The sequence below is a fragment of the Dendropsophus ebraccatus genome, chromosome 10, assembly GCF_027789765.1.
Source record: "Dendropsophus ebraccatus isolate aDenEbr1 chromosome 10, aDenEbr1.pat, whole genome shotgun sequence".
In the NCBI taxonomy this organism is placed as follows: domain Eukaryota; kingdom Metazoa; phylum Chordata; class Amphibia; order Anura; family Hylidae; genus Dendropsophus; species Dendropsophus ebraccatus.
The window spans coordinates 36,567,931-36,587,641 of record NC_091463.1 but is presented as its reverse complement, the minus strand read 5'-3'; the positions used below and the strand labels follow the sequence as shown (position 1 = coordinate 36,587,641).

Sequence of the window (19,711 nt, the reverse complement as noted above, 5' to 3'; positions counted from 1 at the left end):
TAGACAATTGCTTGTGGCATAAATCTGATACAGTAAAAGGCCTGAGGAAGATGAATACTGTTCTTAGCTAGCTGCATGGAAGGATTGTAAAACTGCTTCTGAAAAGGACCTGGGGGTATTGGTGGACAGTAAACTCAACTTTAGTGTACAGTGCCAGGCAGCAGCTGCCAAGGCAAAAAAAAAAAATGGCATGCATCAAAAGAGGCATAGATACTTAGCTACATAGTTTTGCCTCTTTATAAATCACTGTTCAGACCACACATGGAATACTGTGTAGAGTTTTGGGTATAAAGGAAGGACACAGCTGAACTGGAGCGGGTGCAGAGGAGGGTGACAAAGGTCATTAAGGGAATGGGTGGGTTACAGGTTATCAGGCTTGGGGTTATTTAGTCTAGAAAAAAGACGTCTTGGGGGTGATCTGATCACAATGCACAAATATATGAATGGACAGTACAGAGATCTTTGAAGTGATCTCCTTACACCTAGGCCTGTAACCATGACAAGGGGGCATCCTCTACATCTAGAGGAAAGAAGGTTTCACCATCAGCACATGCGCGGATTCTTTACTGTAAGAGCAGTGAGACTATGGAACTCTTTGCCACATGATGTTGTCATGGATACTTCATTAAATAAGTTCAAGGGAGGCCTGGATGCTTTTCTTCAAAAATATCTGAGAAGTTATGGACATTAGATTTCTGGTGATATGTTAATCCAGGGATTATTCTGATGCCATTGGAGTTAGGAAGTAATTTTCTCCCTGTGATGGAGCAATTGTCATCTGTCTCATAGGGGTTTTTGCCTTCCTCTGTATCACCACAGTAGGGTTTCTCTAGGTTGAACCTGATGGACTCTTGTCTTCTTTTAACCTTATTAACTATGTTACTATTGTCTTAAAGCATTAAAGTGTTCTACATTTTGCGGATTTTATTTAATAAAAATATCAGGTCCTGTTTTTTTTAACCTGCAAGCAGAATAAATTCATGTTATTTTAGATTTTTGGTAGTTAATCATTAAGTATAACTTATTATTTTTAAGTTTTTTTTTAATGAAAATGTAACATTTGTCCTGGAACTAACTAAAGTGGTCAGCATTTAAAAGCTTGTATTAATACATCTAAAAGGATGTTCTGTGCTGCGAAACTCCGAGTTCTAAATAATGGTCCCTGTACCTCTTTGTCAGTTGATTTAATTATTTCTATAATACAACTTGTATTATTTAAATAACTTTCTTTCTGGTTTAAGTGTCCCTTAGTTGACATTTCACAGTTGACAAGTCAGCGGTCAATAGAAAAAATAATTTTCCCATTGTCCTTCGAAAATTTTAAAAAACATCATTCATCTGGTAGAGCAAAGACCAAATGATCAAACCAAAGGGTATGCATATGGTTACTGAGGGTATGCATATGCATATGGTCCCATGGGGTATGCATATGTTACTGAGAATAGAATACCTGGGACAGTATACAGTAGTTGCAGTCACACGTGAATAAGGCTGCACAATAGGTGTAGTGTTATGTTTGGCTACATGGCATGAGAAATTCCCTTAAAGGGGAACTATGAGCAGGTTAGGCGAATCTAGCCTGTCGATAGTTCCCTATAGCGCCCGGGATGCTGAGGTGGATGTTAGGTGTCTTACCTTCTTCCTCAGAGCTGGTCCCACACTGTTAGACGGTGTAATCTTCAGTCAGGAGCACTGTTGGGAGCTCCACAGATAATTAATGAAACAGGTGGACCGGATGACTCTGTGGAGGGCGGTGTATCGAGCAAACTCGCTGAACAGCAATCATTTAGCTGTTTTACTGCAGTTTATTTAGGGTTCAGTTAAAAAAAAACTTGAACTTTGCTCTAAATTTCGGCGAACCTGTCAAACCGAACTTTAAAAAGTTAACTCATCTCTACCTAAAATGATTGATTAAATATTCTAACAAAACATGACACAAGCAGCCGGACCCGCCACAGTGAATGTACTTTGGTATGTTTATCCAATTAAATTACTGTCGGTTTAGAGGCTGGATGTGGCAGATCTCAGTCAAAAGCATTCCCTGAATAGTAAATGGCTTACCTCATTAGACAGGCTGTAGAAAGAACAATATATATTTATGCATTTATATAACCTTGTATTATCACACTTCTGTTTATTTTAATAAAAGTTATTATAGGCAGTGATGTGTAAAAAGCCCAACAATGATAGACAGCTAAATGAGTACATCAATTACAGCTTTTTCCTGCATGGCAGAAATGTTTATACAGTGAGTCACAGCTTCTCTGGTAATGTTGTGATTTCCTTGTAAGAATATATTACTACATATCAAACACTCAAAGAGCATTAGTCTTGTGATTATAAATGTTTACTTGTATACTAGTGACCTTGAGACATCTCAAGTCTAGGAAAAGTTTTTTTGTTTTTGTTTTTTTGGGGGGGGGGTGTAATTTACTAAATGCTCATTAAAACTTTAGCTTACATAGTATCCTAGGTGAACTGAACTTTTTGTATCATATAAAGGAGTGTTACATTGGAGAACTTGTGACCTCGGACAGTTGTATAAATTGCTGCCTAAGTACTCAAAAGAAAAAGGGTCATTTGGAAGAGTAGATTATAATATGGGAGGGTTTCCCAAAACTGAAAGTGTGCGACAAGTCATCTTAGAATTTGCACTCCAGTGTGTAAATTAAAATTTCTAATCTCAGATTGGAAAAGGAGTGCTCTGTGTCCTTTGGTGGCTTAATTCACTTGCAGGGTGTACACTCTATATAGTTCACCATGAAAGGAAATGGAAGAAGGCTTGATTACTGTAACCCTTTACTTTCTGCTGCTGTCAGCTGCAGAAGTAAAAAAAAAAAAGCTAAACAATGCTTTCCATTTCTTACTCAAATAGGGAATAATAAGATTTTTCTGTAGAGGCAACTTGCTAGTTTACAAAGTCCTTGGATTACAGCAGCCTCTGCACTGAACCAAGCAGTGTAGAGAAGTATATTGGTAGGAATGACTGGTGAGGGAGGAATGACACAAGGATTAGCAAGCTTGTAGACACAGTGATGGGTGCTTGGGTTTCTGTAACATGGCTAGTGTGTGGCTGAATTATCTTTTGTCATGTTTGTAGGATTTGAAATGGGATCATCTTATCTCATAATTTCTGCTAGAAATTAGTGTATAAATGGACAGCTGGGTGTTACCATCCCCTTGTCAAAGGGGTGTGTCCTTACACAGCCTTATACTGTGAGCCCTGCACAACTCAACACAGGGCTCTAGGGAAAAATGGCCATTGGTGGTATAGAAAGGTTAATCCAGCACTCAGTTATTGACACAACTCACTAGAATGCAGATGTCATAGATCAGTAATTTTTTTTAAATATCTGCTCCCTGATAAAATCTAAGCCCCCTTTTTCTATTTTTCAAATTAAAAGTGTTAACAAAAAACACACAAACTTATAGAGGCATGTCACAGAGACATAACATATTAAGAAAATGGCCAACAGATCCAATGCCACAGAGAATCGTGAAAAGTTTTGATCAGTTGGTGTCTGAGTGTTCAGACCACAACCAATCAGGAGAACGAGCTGGAAGAAGTTGTGTTTAGCAAATTCCTCTCCCCGGCTCGGGGTCACATGACAGTCGCATATTTGAGGTCTGTGGAACCGTCTCTTTACCTGGAGAGAGAGTAGGTAGAGGATCACGCTGCACTTGTCTCATTTTGAACACTCAGACCCTGACCAAAACTTGGTGACAGGAACGCTTTAAACATATTTATTATTGTCATGTGTGAAAATGTCCAAACTATTCAAATATGTTTTCAAAACCACAACGTGAATAGCATAAACAATAAAAAATCTAAATGCCAGAATTACTTTTTTTTGTCATGTCGTATCTCACAAAAAAATAGTATAGAAAGTGATCGGCAGTCCGATCTATGGTACCAACAAAAAGTACAGATTATGTTGTAGAAAATGAGCCCCCATATATATATATATATATATATATATTCAATTTAAATACAACCTGCTTCTAAGGACATTTGGTTTCACAAAAAACAATCCCTTAAATGGCTCTGTAGATGGAAATATAAAAGAGTTATGGCTCTAAAGGAGAGACGGAAAAATGGAAAATGAAAGAAAGAAAAAAAGAAAATTTTAAAATGTAAATCTCCAGTGAGTCCTTAAAGGGTTAAGAAGGTTTCCTGCTCATTAATTGGTAGGATGGCATTGTATGTAGCAGGGAAAATTATATATACAAAGATTAATTCATAGGATTTTCAATGGAACGCTTCAATGGAAAGGTATATTACAGATAAGTGTAGACTACAGAAGCCATCACTGAACAATTCCACCCTTTGAAATGTATAAGTCATAATAAATACTAAACTTCCCTAGCCACTTTCAGGAATCAAACATTTGTTTAGTATGCAGGGTAATTTGTATAAAAGCACAAGACAATCTCATCTATGACCACTGCTGTCTATTGAGTGTTCTCCCTCTAATACAATCAATAATGATATAGAAGAGGTTATGAATAAGCTAATGCTCTATGACAGGCATGTCCAAACTTTTTTCGAAGAGTGCCAAATTTGATGAAGTGAACATGTGCGAGGGCCGACCATTTTACATGCTACATGCTATATGCTTTATAACACAGGCAGATAATAGCAAGCTGGATACCTGGGGGGCCGTAAAAGTTCGGAACGCGGGCCGCAAATGGCCCTCCGGACGGACTTTGGACATGCCTGCTCTATGACTTACATATATGTTCCTGGCCTTCTTGCTTTAAGGACACCATAATGTAACATAATATAAATCTATTTGCCAAAAGTTCATGTAATAGTGATGTAATATTTTTTATGTATATATGGTAAAGCTAGCCGATAGAGCTATATTATTGTGCCACATAGAAGATTCACAGAATAATGCAAGACAATGGCTTCATATACAAACCATAAACAAATACAAATACCACCAATATTCAGTTGTCAGTAGTCTGAAATGAAAATGAATGGAGGAGCTATGGAACAGATTGTGATATGCGAACAACAACATGCTGACTTCTACTAACAGCAATGGGAACTGATATCAGAAAGATGTCTTTTTCACCCAGGCTGCACTTGTATAAAGGGATAAACATGCTGTGCTGAATAGCTGGTGATGCCCATTACAATATGGAACATGTCTAGCCACAGACACGCTGTGTAAAACAGGTAAAGTAGTTACTGTCCGCCGCACGTATTTACCCTGCTATACAGATGCTCCAATTTCTCTGGCCGTGCAGATACAAGAAATGAACCACACATATGTAGGAACACTTGAGTTTGCTGTAGAATAAAATCTGGGGAAAGGGTCACACATTATCAGGGATGCACAGGAACAGATAAGGTTCAGTCACTCATTAGTATAAAATGTGCCCGGTCTGAGATGCTGTCAGCCTTATATCCCTTGTCCCTGGCTTTTATAAAATTGTTCAGTCAACCAAAGACACAGAGGTAAACAGGGAAAATCTGGAGGCTTGCTAGGTATTAAATCTTATATGGAAAAAAATGGCATATCACTTGCAATAAAAGCTTTCATTTTCAATAGATAAGATAGTACCACAAAAAGCTTATAACAAAACAGTTGTATAAAACAACCTTGGTGTATACGTTACCTTATTAAAACCACCATAACTTAAGGTCCTCTCACAAAGATTTATGTAACATCATTGAAGCCAAAGCCAGGAACAGACTATAAACAGAGAACAGGTCGTAAAGGAAAGACTTAGATTTCTCTTCTTTTCAAATCCATTACCGGTTTTGGCTTTAAGGATCTGTCAGATAAATCTGTCTGTGTAATAGGGCCCTTAAAGTGAAACTTTACCATTGATTACCATTGCTTTAAAGCGACTCTGTACCCACAATCTGACCCCCTCCAAACCGCTTGTACCTTTGGATAGCTGCTTTTAATCCAAGAACTGTCCTGGGGTCCCTTTGGCAGGTGATGCAGTTATTGTGCTAAAAAACAACTTTTAAACTGGCAGCCCCCTGCCCTACGGGAGTGGCCTAGATTGTGTATGCATTAGGCTGGCACACCCTCTCTGTCCCTCCTCCCCATCCTCCTCATCATTAGGAATGCTCCAGGCAGATTGTCTCCTATTCCCCACCTGTGTCAGCCCGGCACATGGGCTGGATTATTAAGGCACCTGTGCAAATATTCAGCATGGAGAAAATGTTCCAGTGGCATTCCTAATGATGAAGAGTGTGGGGAGGAGGGATGGAGGGGTGGTGCAAAGTTAGGGCAGAGAGACTCCCGTAGGGCACGGGGTTGTAAGTTTAAAAGTAAAAAATAACTGCATCACCTGCCAAACGGACCCCAGGACAGATCTTGGATTAAAAGCAGCTATCCGAAGGTACAAGTGGTTTGGGGTGGGGGGGGTCAGATTGTGGGTACAGAGTCGCTTTAAAAGGGTTGTGAGGATAGGATTCTTTTTAGATGTATGCCCTGCTCCTGTATGTATGCTAGGATGGAATCCATTTCGGCAACTCTGAGGAAAAGTGCAGGAACCACTGTAGCCAGTCGTGTTATATTTAAGGGAGTTGTTCAGCTCATTTTTAGAAAATCGGCTACAGACACCCTTGCAATAAGCGATTTTTCAATGATTAACGATAAACGATTTCAAATGACCACTATGGAGAACGAAATGAAATTGTTCGCCCAGTTACACGGAGCAATGATCGTTACTTATGATCATTCTTGCGGTCGTCCTGTTGTCGCTACTGCGAACGACCAAATGACGTCTTATTACACTGAATGATGCAGGAACGATCATTTCTTTGCAAAAGATCAACGATTAAAAAAGGTCCAAATTCTATCAATTTCTCGTTGGTCGTTTAATTGTTGTCTGCTGTTACACGAAATGATTATTGTTCAATTACGAATGATCTAATGATTTTTCGAACAATAATTGTCCTGTGGAAATCCTTTGCTTGCACTGTGCTTACTAACAGCATTGCACACACGATGGCTTTCCCTGCTGTGGGCAATGGCTCTAGGGTACCCCTTTGTGTGCATTACTATTAAAGGGGTTGTACAACTTTAGGAAAACATGGCCACTTTTGTCTAGAAACAGCACAACTCTTGTCTACAGTTTGGGTGGGGTCTTGCAGCTCAGTTCCATTGAAGTGAATGGAGTCTAATTACAAAACTACACCCAAACTGGAGACAAGAATTGTGCTGTTTTTGGCAGAAAGAGAACATGTTTTTCTAATCCTGGACAACCCCTTTAATAAGGAAACTTTGAAACATTGGGTTTAGGTACGTTAATGGTAAAAAGTAAAGTCAACAAAATCAGTAGTTTGGGAAATTTTACCACCTATTCCGGATTCTATAAATAACTTAATACGGCACTCAGTGAAAGAGGTAAAAATGCTAATTCAGCAACACTTTGGGAGATCAGATGATTTACAACAGAGAATGGTTCTACATGGGGATGAAGGGGAGGATTTACATATTAAAATCTGAGATTCTATTCAGGGAAATCAATCTTTAGTGGAAAAAGTTGACAACCTGGAGAATAGGTCTATATAAAATGCTATAAGACTAATATGTCTGCCAGAAAAATATAACACGTAAGCACTGATCTCAGTGGAACTACCAGAATGATTGAAAATGCAATCGCCAATTAAAATAGAGAGTACATCAAATAGGGCAATGGCATAAGGAAAGGAACATTGCTAATCTGATACCTGTGACTGTAAAACTGCCTGATTGTTCTGACGAAAGGCAAATATTAATATCTTATAAGAGCTTGCATAGTCTAGTCCTGGATGGACATAGAGTTCATCAAATATGATGATAACAAATAAATGGAAAATATTCTCCCCAATATTTTCACTTCTGGCAGAAAAAAGAATCAAGTTCAAACTCATTTATCTGGATACTCTAAGGTTGATTAAATTATGTAATTTAAAGATATACAGACTGTGGACAAGCTAAGATGTTCATATTTTAAAATACGGTTCAGGGAAGAAAAAGAGTGCTGCACCTCACACCTATGGCTGATACTAGTACCTCTCGGCTGCATAAAAAACATCAGAATTCTGTATGTGAATTGATCAAGCCACACTGCCCCATGTACCGCGTGCAGGTATCTGATACACATGGGTCCCTACACTAAGTCCACACTGTGCCAGTCAGCGACCACCACCCCCGCAGGCGTGCACAGTCAGGGAAGGGAGGCCATGGAACAGCCCTGCAACCCCCATGCCACAGGGCCAGATCCAAAAATGCCACACCAAAACCCAGCCAGCACTGCCGGTGGAGGAAGCTGCCCCCAAACAGCACAAGTCTGGATAAGGTATTGCACTCACCATAGCTATCAAAGATAGAATGACACAGACAGGAGGGATTAAAACCATGAGCACTCAGGTGTCTCCTGCTAATTGCGGTCATGTGGGTCTCACCAGGAGGAGTGCAAAACACGGAGAAAAGAGAGAAACAAAATACGGTTCAGGGAAGAAAAATAGGGCTGCACCTCACACTTATGGCTGATACTAGTACCTCTCGGCTGCATAAAAAACATAAGAATTCTGTATGTGAATTGATCAAGCCACACTGCCCCATGTACCGCGTTCAGGTATCTGATACACATGGGTCCCTACACTAAGTCCACACTGTGCCAGTCAGCGACCACCACCCCCGCAGGCATGCACAGTCAGAGAAGGGAACGGCCCTGCAACCCCGATGCCACAGGGCCAGACCCAAAAATGCCACACCAAAACCCAGCCAGCACCATATTTTAAAATTTCCGGTTTTAAATCTTTAAGAAAGTAAATGAAAATAGGGTAAACTTTTATGAAGTTTTTTTGTTTTCTTTTCTTTTTTTCTACTTCTACCATCATATTCATGGTGTCTGTTTAACAAAAAAAAAAGCATATGGATAAATAGCGAGGGCTAAAAATACTGAATCATATTAAAAAAATTAAAAAAAAATACACAGTATAAGACAGGGGATTAAATGGATGAAAAAAAAAAAAGATATTGTGGATATTTCACTACTTCACTACAGATTCATAAACTGGAATGGGGTGTGGGCACTATGAAACTATTATGACAGGTGGATGCTTGTAGACCTTGTAGAGAAATTTTTTTTTTGTATTACTCATTAGTCCATCCCATTATATCTAGAACAGACTGTATATCAGTGTCTGGTCATATTATAAACAGAGCAGAGTCATATAAAATAAATGAAATTAGTATTTTGGGTCATGGTCCAACAAATGTTGTTATAAAAAGTTTGTTGGCTTTCAAGAATTTAAATGCTTAGCGGTTTTCCCTGTTTTTAAGCAAAGATAAAGAATTTATGAAATAACAGAAGGATGGTGGAGGGAATTTGGAATAGATAATGCACGGTATGTTAACACTTGGTTTTATTTTGGTAGACTGGGAAAGTCATCTTGAGAGGTAAAATAATATCTGACCTTATAAGGATAAAAAACAAGCAAAAAGCATATAAAGCTAGTGTAGGCTATGGGAAAAAACATACTTATTTTAAAGGAGTTTCTTCAGGGGAAATAATGTGAAACATAATGGGGGGGATTTATGAAAGGGTTTAAAGGACAACTCCGGCGAAAATTTTTTTTGGCTTATTTAACACACATTACAAAGTTATATAACTTTGTAATGTGGATAAATACCCGGTCTGGGTAACGGTCATTGTTTAACAATAACGGCTGTGGTTTAACATTAAATTACGTCCATCCACTCAAGAGTGACCATTATTACTATGTTATGAGAACATAGCCTAAAGGTGAATAAATTGCTACCTTTGAGAATAAAGCAGGAAAATATTTGGTCAAACAAGGTTTCATTACACTGATATCTTCAAATTAAAGAGTCAAATGAAGAATATACAGTATATACAGTGATGGAGGAGGTTCTAGAAATAGTTACTAGGCTCTCTTGTTATGATTGTGCGTTTAAAGACATCAGTGCCACCCTCTGCGACGAAGATTCAACCTCTGCACCAAAGACTGCACTTTTGGCCTTAAGTCCGTTCCTGGTTTTATTATGTTCTTTGCTGTTGTCTCTGGTTTCGGTTTCTCCGTTTACCTTGTCTGTAATTGCGCCTAGTTCCTAGTGCTTTGTCCTTGTATCTCCTTACCATCTGTATTAGTGATTCTCAACCTTGCTTGTGCATTCTGACTTTGTTCTTCTGCTGCCTGTTTGCAGCCAACCCTGCCCACTGACTATTCTCTTGTTGTGTGAGTTATGTCTCATTTTGTGTTTGCGCTTACTGAGTGTAGGGACTGACACCCAGTTGCGAACGGTCAGTTAGGACCTGCACTGCAAGTAGGTAGGGACAGAGTGGGGGTTGTTAGCCATAGGGCCCACTTGTCCTGTGTCTCTTTGTTCGCCAGGGCCCTGACATCTCTACAGTGATCAAGGGAGAGTTTTATTGAATTAATAATCTCTTGAGGATCATGCAAAGTAAGTTTGCTGAATGAAAATATTTAATGTAAGGAATAAGAATAGTCTGCCTGTGGGTAAAGCACAAGGCCCAGATGGGTTGTGACCTAAAAGAAGAGTGTGGATTGCACTTGAAACATATTGTTGTGGGTTACACGTTGTATACCTGCTGTCTGTAATGTTTTAAATGCATCAAGAAAAGTTAAAGGATATTCCAATTAAGACTTAAGCCTATTTAATCCCAACTCATAATCTAAGTTTGTGTGTAATAGGTTTCTATTACATAAATTAGTCCGCAACACATCCTGACACCCTAAAGCATCTGAAACTCCTCATTTCCTGGTCCACTCTGTCTCAGCACCTATGTTCTTCTCCTACCTTCTGAGACAGAGGTCACATGATCTCTGTCTCTTCTTTTGCCAGGAAAGCTGTAACACCTCATCTGTAACCCTGCGTACCACTGACATCACACCGTGATTACCTAGTCAAGGGCAGGGAACCAACAGCCTCTGCTAAAGAGTATACTACCCGACTCCCTTCTCTGTACAACTACTTCTAACTACCTATCACCTATTGCACTAAAGTTCTCCCAGTAAAGAAAATTATCCTGGTTAAATCACTGGACTTAACCAGTAAGCGCAGTGCCCATTTGTCTGGGGTTGGGTTCCACATAGCTAGCCCCGGCACATGGCATATAGGGGAAAGGAGACACTGTTATTTCATCTCTCTTTCTCTTACTCTAATCTGTCTATGTAGAAACATAGATAGATACTGTGTTTTCTGTGCAAAGCCGAAGCAGATTGAGTCAGTGGTGGGCAGATACTACAAAACAGGACTGTGTACCTGGCAGTTAGCTTTAAGGGTGCAATGCATGCTGGGAAATGTAGTTTTCTGTGCGAATGCCATGACGTAAAACTAAAATCATTGGTAAAGGTTTTATTCTGGGGATAGGAGCAGCATAGACAAGCAGGGGGTCCATGTCAAACAATCAGTGGGGATCGGTAAGTGCATCTATATACTTTTGGTGCATTTGATTAAAAATATATTTTTTTAAGGGATTGATGGAGTTCCTCTTTAACTTTTATCTCAAGAGCATGCTGGATTAGACCCAATGCCTTTTACAACTGAATTCTATAAGATGCCATCTAAGGCAATGGTAGATTCAGTGGTAGGCAGTTTTTCATTAAAGAGCAGACCAGACATGTAAAGCACATTTTAATGCAGTACCTGCAACTTATTCTAGGATAAATCATGATAAACATTCTGTTATCTGTGGAAAAACTTATTGGTTTGGTCTGCTGCCCAACACTTTTTTAACCATTTTATTTCCAATTTATATTAGGAAAGCAAATAAAATAATACTGAGAATATCCTACACTGTATGTAGTCATTTCCTGTTCATATTTATTATGAAGAATGGATATTTTAGATACGCTGATTGCTGGGAAATGGAAAAACAATCTATACTGGAAAGTATATTAACTTGATATTATTTGCTGCTAGAAACAATAATTATTATATTCAGTAATTACCTCTTTATCTTTTATAAGCCTGTCTTTTACAATTATTATCCCTGTTTTCTTATATGACAGCTCCTATTATTAAATAATTCAGTGCAACAAATAGCCATGTAAGGACAGTTACCGTAGAAGGGGGAAATACTTTTTCATATCATTCTAAATTACCAACGTAAAACAGAATTGGTAATTTATTACCAATTGCCTATTAAATATATTCCAGTATATGCAGACATGATAACGGCAACATATTCTATAACAGCAATTGTGCCACTATTTAATAAGGCTGCGTTCACACTACGTATATTTCAGTCAGTATATGTATATTTCAGTCAGTATTGCAACCAAAACCAGGAGTGGATTAAAAACACAGAAAGGCTCTGTTCACACAATATTGAAATTGAGTGGATGGCCGCCATTTAATGGCAAATATTTGCTGTTATTTTAGAACAACGGCTTTTATATTGAAATAATGGCAGTTATTTACTGTTATATGGCGGCCATCCACTCAATTTCAACATTGTGTGAACAGAGCCTTTCTGTGTTTTTAATCCACTCCTGGTTTTGGTTGCAATACTGACTGAAATATACGTAGTGTGAACGCAGCCTAAAAATGTAAGCCGTATGATTTTTTACATCTAAGGCTTAGTGACAAATAAATTAGAGCGATGTGAACGACATTACTAATAGTGTTCATATGGCTAAGGCTAACTTATTTTTTTTAGTCTCCCACCTCCCTTTCAGACTTGCCAGTAAATCTGGTGTCTTTCTGAGTGAGTGAGTGAGTGAGTGAGTGTGTGTGTGTGCATAGTGGTATTGGTCAGGTCTGGTGTGGTGGTGTTATCCAGTCACAGTATGATGGAATTGGTCAGATCTGGTATGGCAGTGTTATCCCGTCACAGTATGATGTTACTGGTCAGGTCTGGTATGGCGGTGTTATCCAGTCACAGTGTGTCGTTATTGGTAAGGTCTGGTATGGCAGTGTTATCCAATCACAATATGATGATATTGGTCAGGTCTGGTGTGGCGGTGTTATCCAGTCACAGTATGATGGAATTGGTCAGGTCTGGTATGGCAGTTTTATCCCATCACAGTATGGTGGTATTGTTCAGGTCTGGTATGGCGGTGTTATCCAGTCACAGTATGGTGGTATTGTTCAGGTATGATGTGGTGGTGTTATCCAGTCATTGGTCAGGTGTGTTGAGGCGGTGGTAAATGTGATGCCTGGAGCTATTACCTTCCAATCCTGTGGTGAGAATTCCTTCAGACAATATGCAGACTGTTCTAATCATTGATTCAATGGGGAATTTTGTTTATGTTAAAAAGTTAAAAACCATAAAAAACGCGATTCAGACAATGTTTCTACATGTAGAGAAATGCATGTAGCTGAAACCAGGCTCCCATTTTTTCCCCAGTAGTCATGTGCTGTTACCGGAATTAGTGGCCATACGCCTATTGGTTACCACATGAGGGTCTGGTTTCGGCTGCATGTGGTGAAGTACAGTAAATGTGGTAACACGGCCTAAGGCTGATCAGATATCAATATGATGTTCAGAAACTAGAAAATCATGGTGCTAATTGGTGAGTGAAGGTGGGACGTCTTCAGGTTCAGTGTCTAGGGTAGCAGCAGCTGTTAATACGGCCCTGGCTAGGGCTATGTTCAAATGTAGTATTTTAGTCAGTATTTTTGACCAAATAAGTCAAAAACACAAAAAAGTTTCCGTTATAGTCTACTCCTTGTTTTGGCTAAAATACAGAATGACAGAAATGATAAGGCAGATTTATCAAACATGGTGTAAAGTAAAACTGGCTCAGTTGCCCCTAGCAACCAATCAGATTTCACCTTTCATTTTTAAAAGAGTCTGTGAGGAATGAAAGGTGGAATCTGACAATTCTACTTCACACCAGTTTGATAAATCTCCCCTGATAAAGATGAGCAAAGTGAGTCTGGCAAACAAGATTCGCTATAAATCACGCTGTCAGTTCTACAAAGCGAATTCACAGCCATTTGTTTTAAATTCACTGTCCTGTGAGAAAATTAATATTATGCTACTATAGTTTGGCTGATTTGTTTGTATTTGTTTCGCAAATCGTTATAAATCAATCCCAAAATTTGCAAATCTTATGCTGCGTTTACACGGAGCGATAATTCTTTGAATTCGATCGTTATCGTGCAAATTCGCCCAATAATTGTTCCGTGTAAACGCAGCATTACAAACCGAATTTTCAGCTGCTTCGTAAAGGCTGAATCCTATTTGACTTTTTTTTGAACCATGAGCAATACAAGGATGCAAACAGATTTATAACATCAAGCTTCCTGCTCTTACTGCTGACATAGTTCCTCCTAGTTGTATAGCATTCTGCAGGAAGTAAAGAGGATAAGAATGAAAAGTACCATGCTTAGTGTTGCAAATAACAGTGAACATTACAATATAGGGTTTGTGCACACTGGTACACAGTGCATGGTATAATTGTCTCCTTGCCACTGAACCGTACATATTGGATACACTGGGTTCATAATGCCCCTGAGGCTACTCATATTCCTTTGGATTCTGTTTACCATGATTTATTGTTAGAACAGTTGTTTATTTCTTCTCTCTTTTGACACATGGGCCCTATAGTACACTTACAAAACTCTTACAAAACTCAATAAACATTTTTGGAAAGGAAACAGTGTCCCCAAGGCTACTTATATCCCTTTGGATTCTGTTTGTCATGATTTATTGTTGGATGACTGTTTGTACTCTTTTTTGATATACATTGACAGTTTTCTACGCTCATGGGGCACATGTTTGTCCTGTTCTTACAATACAGAATAAACCTTGATAATTAAAAAGAAAAACATCTTGATTTGTCAGACAAACTAACACTTCTAAGCATAATGGAAGCTCACTTTGAACTTATTTACAGAAAAAAATTACTTTTTTTTACAGAATAGTGAAATGACTGCATGGATTTGCTTGCTGTTTGTTCTGCCATTTTTTGCATTGGTCCAATGTTTTTTTGCCATTTAGATGAACATAGTCCTAGATTAAAAGCAAGGCCTTAAAGGGGTTATCCAACGGAGCATGAAAAAGAATAAGTGCTCTGGAGAATGTATACATGGGTTACCTTTCTTCTTATGATGATTTGACGCTTCTGCGGTACCTCCAGAGAGCCTATCACGCTGTATGTAAGCTCTGTACGTCCTCATTTGAGCAACATGGCACATGCTGTTCAATACTACAAGCCCTGCCATTCCTTGCATGCTTGATCGTTTCCCATTGGCCCTCATTCCTCGATAATACACCTCCCACATTGGCATCATCGGAGGCATGCATTATTAAGGGGGCTAGCCAGAATGAGGACAGCAGAGTGACCCTTGCCCCCTGAGATGATACAACATGAAATATCGTCTCTAAATAGCGGACTACACTGAAGTACAGAATTTCCGGGGTAGCGGGCTATCAGTTATGAGAAGCTACAGAATATTACAAAGTTATATAAGGCTATGTGCACACTTAGTATGAGACCGGCCGTTCTGTGGCACGGCCAGGTCACGGAACGGCTGGTCTCAGAAAAGATCATCCCGGCCAGTACTGCAGTACAGGACGGATGATCTTTAGCGCCGCAGAGTTTTGATGAGGGCGCACGGAACTTAAGTTATGTGAACATGGCCTAACTTTTTATTAGGCTTCTATTACCAAATTGTTTTTTTATTGAAAGAGTTCCCCTTTAACGCAAATAACAACCCAACCAATAAATAAAATTCTTATTAAATTGTATATACTGTACCTTTTATGTAGTTGATTTATGGTATCTGAGGTTACTGACGAACTGAAAGCTGCCCCCATCATTGACACATCAAGTGCTGATCTTTCATTCATCTGTTTCTACATAGTTACATTAGAGTGCTGCTTTTATTTAAGAAGTCCTTGCATAGTACATTAAGAACTGACCCCCTCCATACACATTTTTCAAAAGGACAATACCTTTTTTTTTCCTTGAAGAGAACTTTATGCTAATTTACCTCAATGACAATTTAATATACATTATTGCCATTACTCTTCATTAATCGAAATTCATGTCCACCACTCATGTCTACCTTTCTGCTAAAGAAACATGAAAATGATTGTTCTGAGGGTAAAGTAACGTTACTTATACTTGACCTATTATGGTCTGTATTTTCCTCCTTGGAAATATAAATAATTATTTCAGGTAAAACATGTCGGTATTTGATAGCGCACATCTGAGAGGTGTTCCAGGGAAGAGAAATTAGTACATGCCAACGCCAACCATGCTGTGCAAATACAAACAGATTGCATATGTTCTTATGTATACAGCTATTACTGAGTTAGTCATAGTATTGCGTAAGGCAACTATTTTTGCTATAGTCTATTATTCCTATAATTTCAAGGAACATATATTGTGTTATTTTGTGTTGTGAAATTGCAGTTTAATCTTAATGTTCCATAATAAGTGATTAAGTAGGAACATTTTTATTTTTAAGTATAGTTATTGCACATTGCGCCAAACTAAGGTCTAACAAATCTTCTCGCTTAGGATGGTTCCACATGAAACATTTTTTAGGAAGCTATAGAGCAGTTTTTTTTGGAATCAATACCAGGAATGGAGTCAAAGGGAATATGAAATATAAATTAAAGGAGAAGTCCGGTGATTTATAAAATTAAGCATCTGGCAGGGGGGAAATTGATTACAAGTACTAGCTTACCTCTCCCCGTGCCTGCAGTGAGTGACGGGACTAGATTCGGGACCCCCATCAGGCTCCAGGATCTCTGGCACTGACACATCACAACCTGGCTGATGGACTGGACGCTCACCCTAGCCAGTGACTGGGGTGGGACGCTGCTCAAGTCACTGATTGGCTGAGCGGCCAGTCCATCAGCAGGTACTTGGTATGCCGGCGCAGGTTTGGCCGGCCAGATACACTAAGAAGCAAGCACCTCTTGGGCAGGGAAAAGGGGGTGGGCCCTAATTTAATAATAATTGCTAATATCCCCCCCCCGTGTCTTAATGATAAAGGGTATATTGTTGTTTTCATTAATTAATTATATATACTGTTTCTGAAGCCCATATGTCCATAGGTCCCACAAAGTAAAATAAAAAAAAATAAAAAAAAAACACTGTCCCATGGAAAAACAAAGTCTGTAATCAATTGCATTTTACATCATTATAAGAGCTGTGGTTTGGGGGTTGTCCAGGATCAAAATTTTATGCCTAATGTTTCCCGGTAAGCTAAATGAACTTTAAAGGAGTCCACTTTTTTATATATTGCTGCCTTTATAAAAAACATAATAAAGAGCCTGTTCTTACCCAACCTCTCTACCCTGGGGTTCTCCTGAAGCGTCTCTGGGTCTCCCACCAAATGCGGCCATTGATTGGCAATATTTAAAAAATGTTAAATGGCCGAAATCTCTCTTTACTCTTTAATCGCCTGCCCCAATCCCTCACCAGTGTAGTTTTGACAGTGCCTGAAACCTCTGCTCAGCAATTCCTAATCTTAGTCTCAACACAAAAAAGAGGTCACTGACCAATAACTGGTTGAGGTAGGTCACTGCTATGACAAATGATTCTGCTCCAGGATAATCTACACCGTTGCAAACATTTTAATTTGCAATGCATAAATAAAAAATGAAGCGACTCTGAAAAAAACAGATTTGTTTAAAACTATTGGGTTTTAACCCCTACTAGGTTATGGCTTGTGGGTTGTGTCTCTATGGTTACAGACTACAAACAAGGCCTATGTAGTTTGACCCTCAAGTCATACTCATTTTCTTTTGTCCCCCAATCCTTGGTAAGAACTAGAGGTCAGGTAGAAACTTGTTTGTAGACTCCACATAAGCTATAGATGTAAAACATCAGGATATTTTTACATGTTTAGGCCATCCTCACACATTGAATAACACCGGCCGTGTCACAGAACGGCCGGTGTTACTGAAAATCATCCCAGATGGTACTGCAGTAGCGTCCAGATGGTCTTCATTTCTGGTGAATTCCGATGCAGGCGCACCTGTGTGTGCCCGCATCACAATTCACTGTTGTACGCTCCATTGTGTGAACTGCCACGTCTGTGCGCCCGCTATTCGATGAACAGCAGCCGCAGAAAACTGATATGCTTATACGCTCCAGTCAGGATTCTATTAATTCAAATACAACGTATGTTTAGCATAAATCATGGCAAATTGCAACAACGGCCGTGGTTTATGCTCGACATACGTTGTGTGAACATAGCCTTAATTGGATTTTTCAATTTTAGAGGCGCAGGGACAATAACATTATAGTTGTAAAGTAGTCATAAACTAAAGATAGTGGATCAGTTTACAGTCCACACCGCTCTATTAATACACACCAAGATGAACCTTTGCTCACATTAGGAATAATTGCCGATGTGTATTTACTTTCATGATGTAAATGGCCTTTTACTATTTTTTCTTTATCTAACAGTCATGGTCCCATTTGCAGCTGTTTGGGGAGTTGTTAGGTCATGTGTGCAGCAATTTTAGCTTTTAAATATTAACTTAAGTTCACATCCTTTGCTTTTGCTACTGTTTTTACTCTGCTAGTTCAGTGAATGCCAAGCACATAGTCCCCCATCCAAGCTCACTTCCTGTTTTTCCTTTTTAACTATATTTTATGATCTGATTTCCTCAAAAACATTCATATTTTATGGGTTTGGATGAGCTCCAAGATAGGATAGATTTTTTTTTCATTAGATGTAAGGATAAAGCTGCATTATGTTGTACAGCCATGACTTTCGTTGGGTTCTTAGCAGGCAAAATTTGAATAGAATGTACATACCTACTGTATGCCCTTCTTCAGTTACATGTTTGTATTTATCAGGGGTTAAAGAGATTGTACAGCTGGAGAAGTTGGATGTAGCCCCAGGGATTCCTAGAAAACCTGGATACAGCCAATTGGCTGCGTTCACACTACGTATATTTTAGTCAGTATATGTATATTTCAGTCAGTATATTTCAGTCAGTATTGCAACCAAAACCAGGAGTGGATTAAAAACACGGAAAGGATCTGTTCACACAGTGTTGAAATTGAGTGGATGGCCGCCATTTATTGGCAAATATTTGCTGTTATTTTAGAACAACGGCTGTTGTATTGAAATAATGGCAGTTATTCACTGTTATATGGCGGCCATCCACTCAATTTCACCATTGTGTGAACAGATCCTTTCTGTTTTTTTAATCCACTCCTGGTTTTGGTTGCAATACTGACTGAAATATACTGACTGAAATATACGTAGTGTGAACATAGCCTAAGTTAGGCTGTATCTATGTTTTCCAGGCAGCCTTGGGGCTGCATACAACTTCTCCACACGTAGTTATGATCATCTCTGCTTTTAAGTAAACTTGCTGTTGGAAATGTGAAGAACCTAACAAACATGTACATTTACTCATCCTGCTTTACTATCACTGTCAGTTTCCAGGCCACCTGGCATCTGCCACTGTCATTTTCTTAAAAACCTCAGTTTCAGAAAGTTATATAGATTTGTACTTAAAAATCCCAAGTCGTCCCATACTTATCAGCTGCTGTATGTCCGTCAGGAAGTGGTGTTTCTTTCTAATAAATCTTTTCAGTCTAACACATTGCAAGCCTTACTTCTGAGCCAGAAATTGGGTAGAGGTAGAGTGCACACAGTTCACACAATGTGAATTTTTAAGGTGAGGGAGACTTGCATTAAAAAAAACTGCATCACATGCATTTTTATCACAAATATTTTTTAGATTTTTTTTGCATGAAATTTATGAGCAAAAAATA

At 38.9% G+C, this 19,711-nt stretch overlaps 1 protein-coding gene across 3 annotated transcripts in view; it reads left to right on the top strand.

The window, feature by feature from the left end:
- Window positions 1-19,711, top strand: part of LOC138766232 (relaxin receptor 1-like) — a 194,877-nt gene that overhangs the window by 94,640 nt on the left and 80,526 nt on the right. The window lies entirely within an intron of this gene.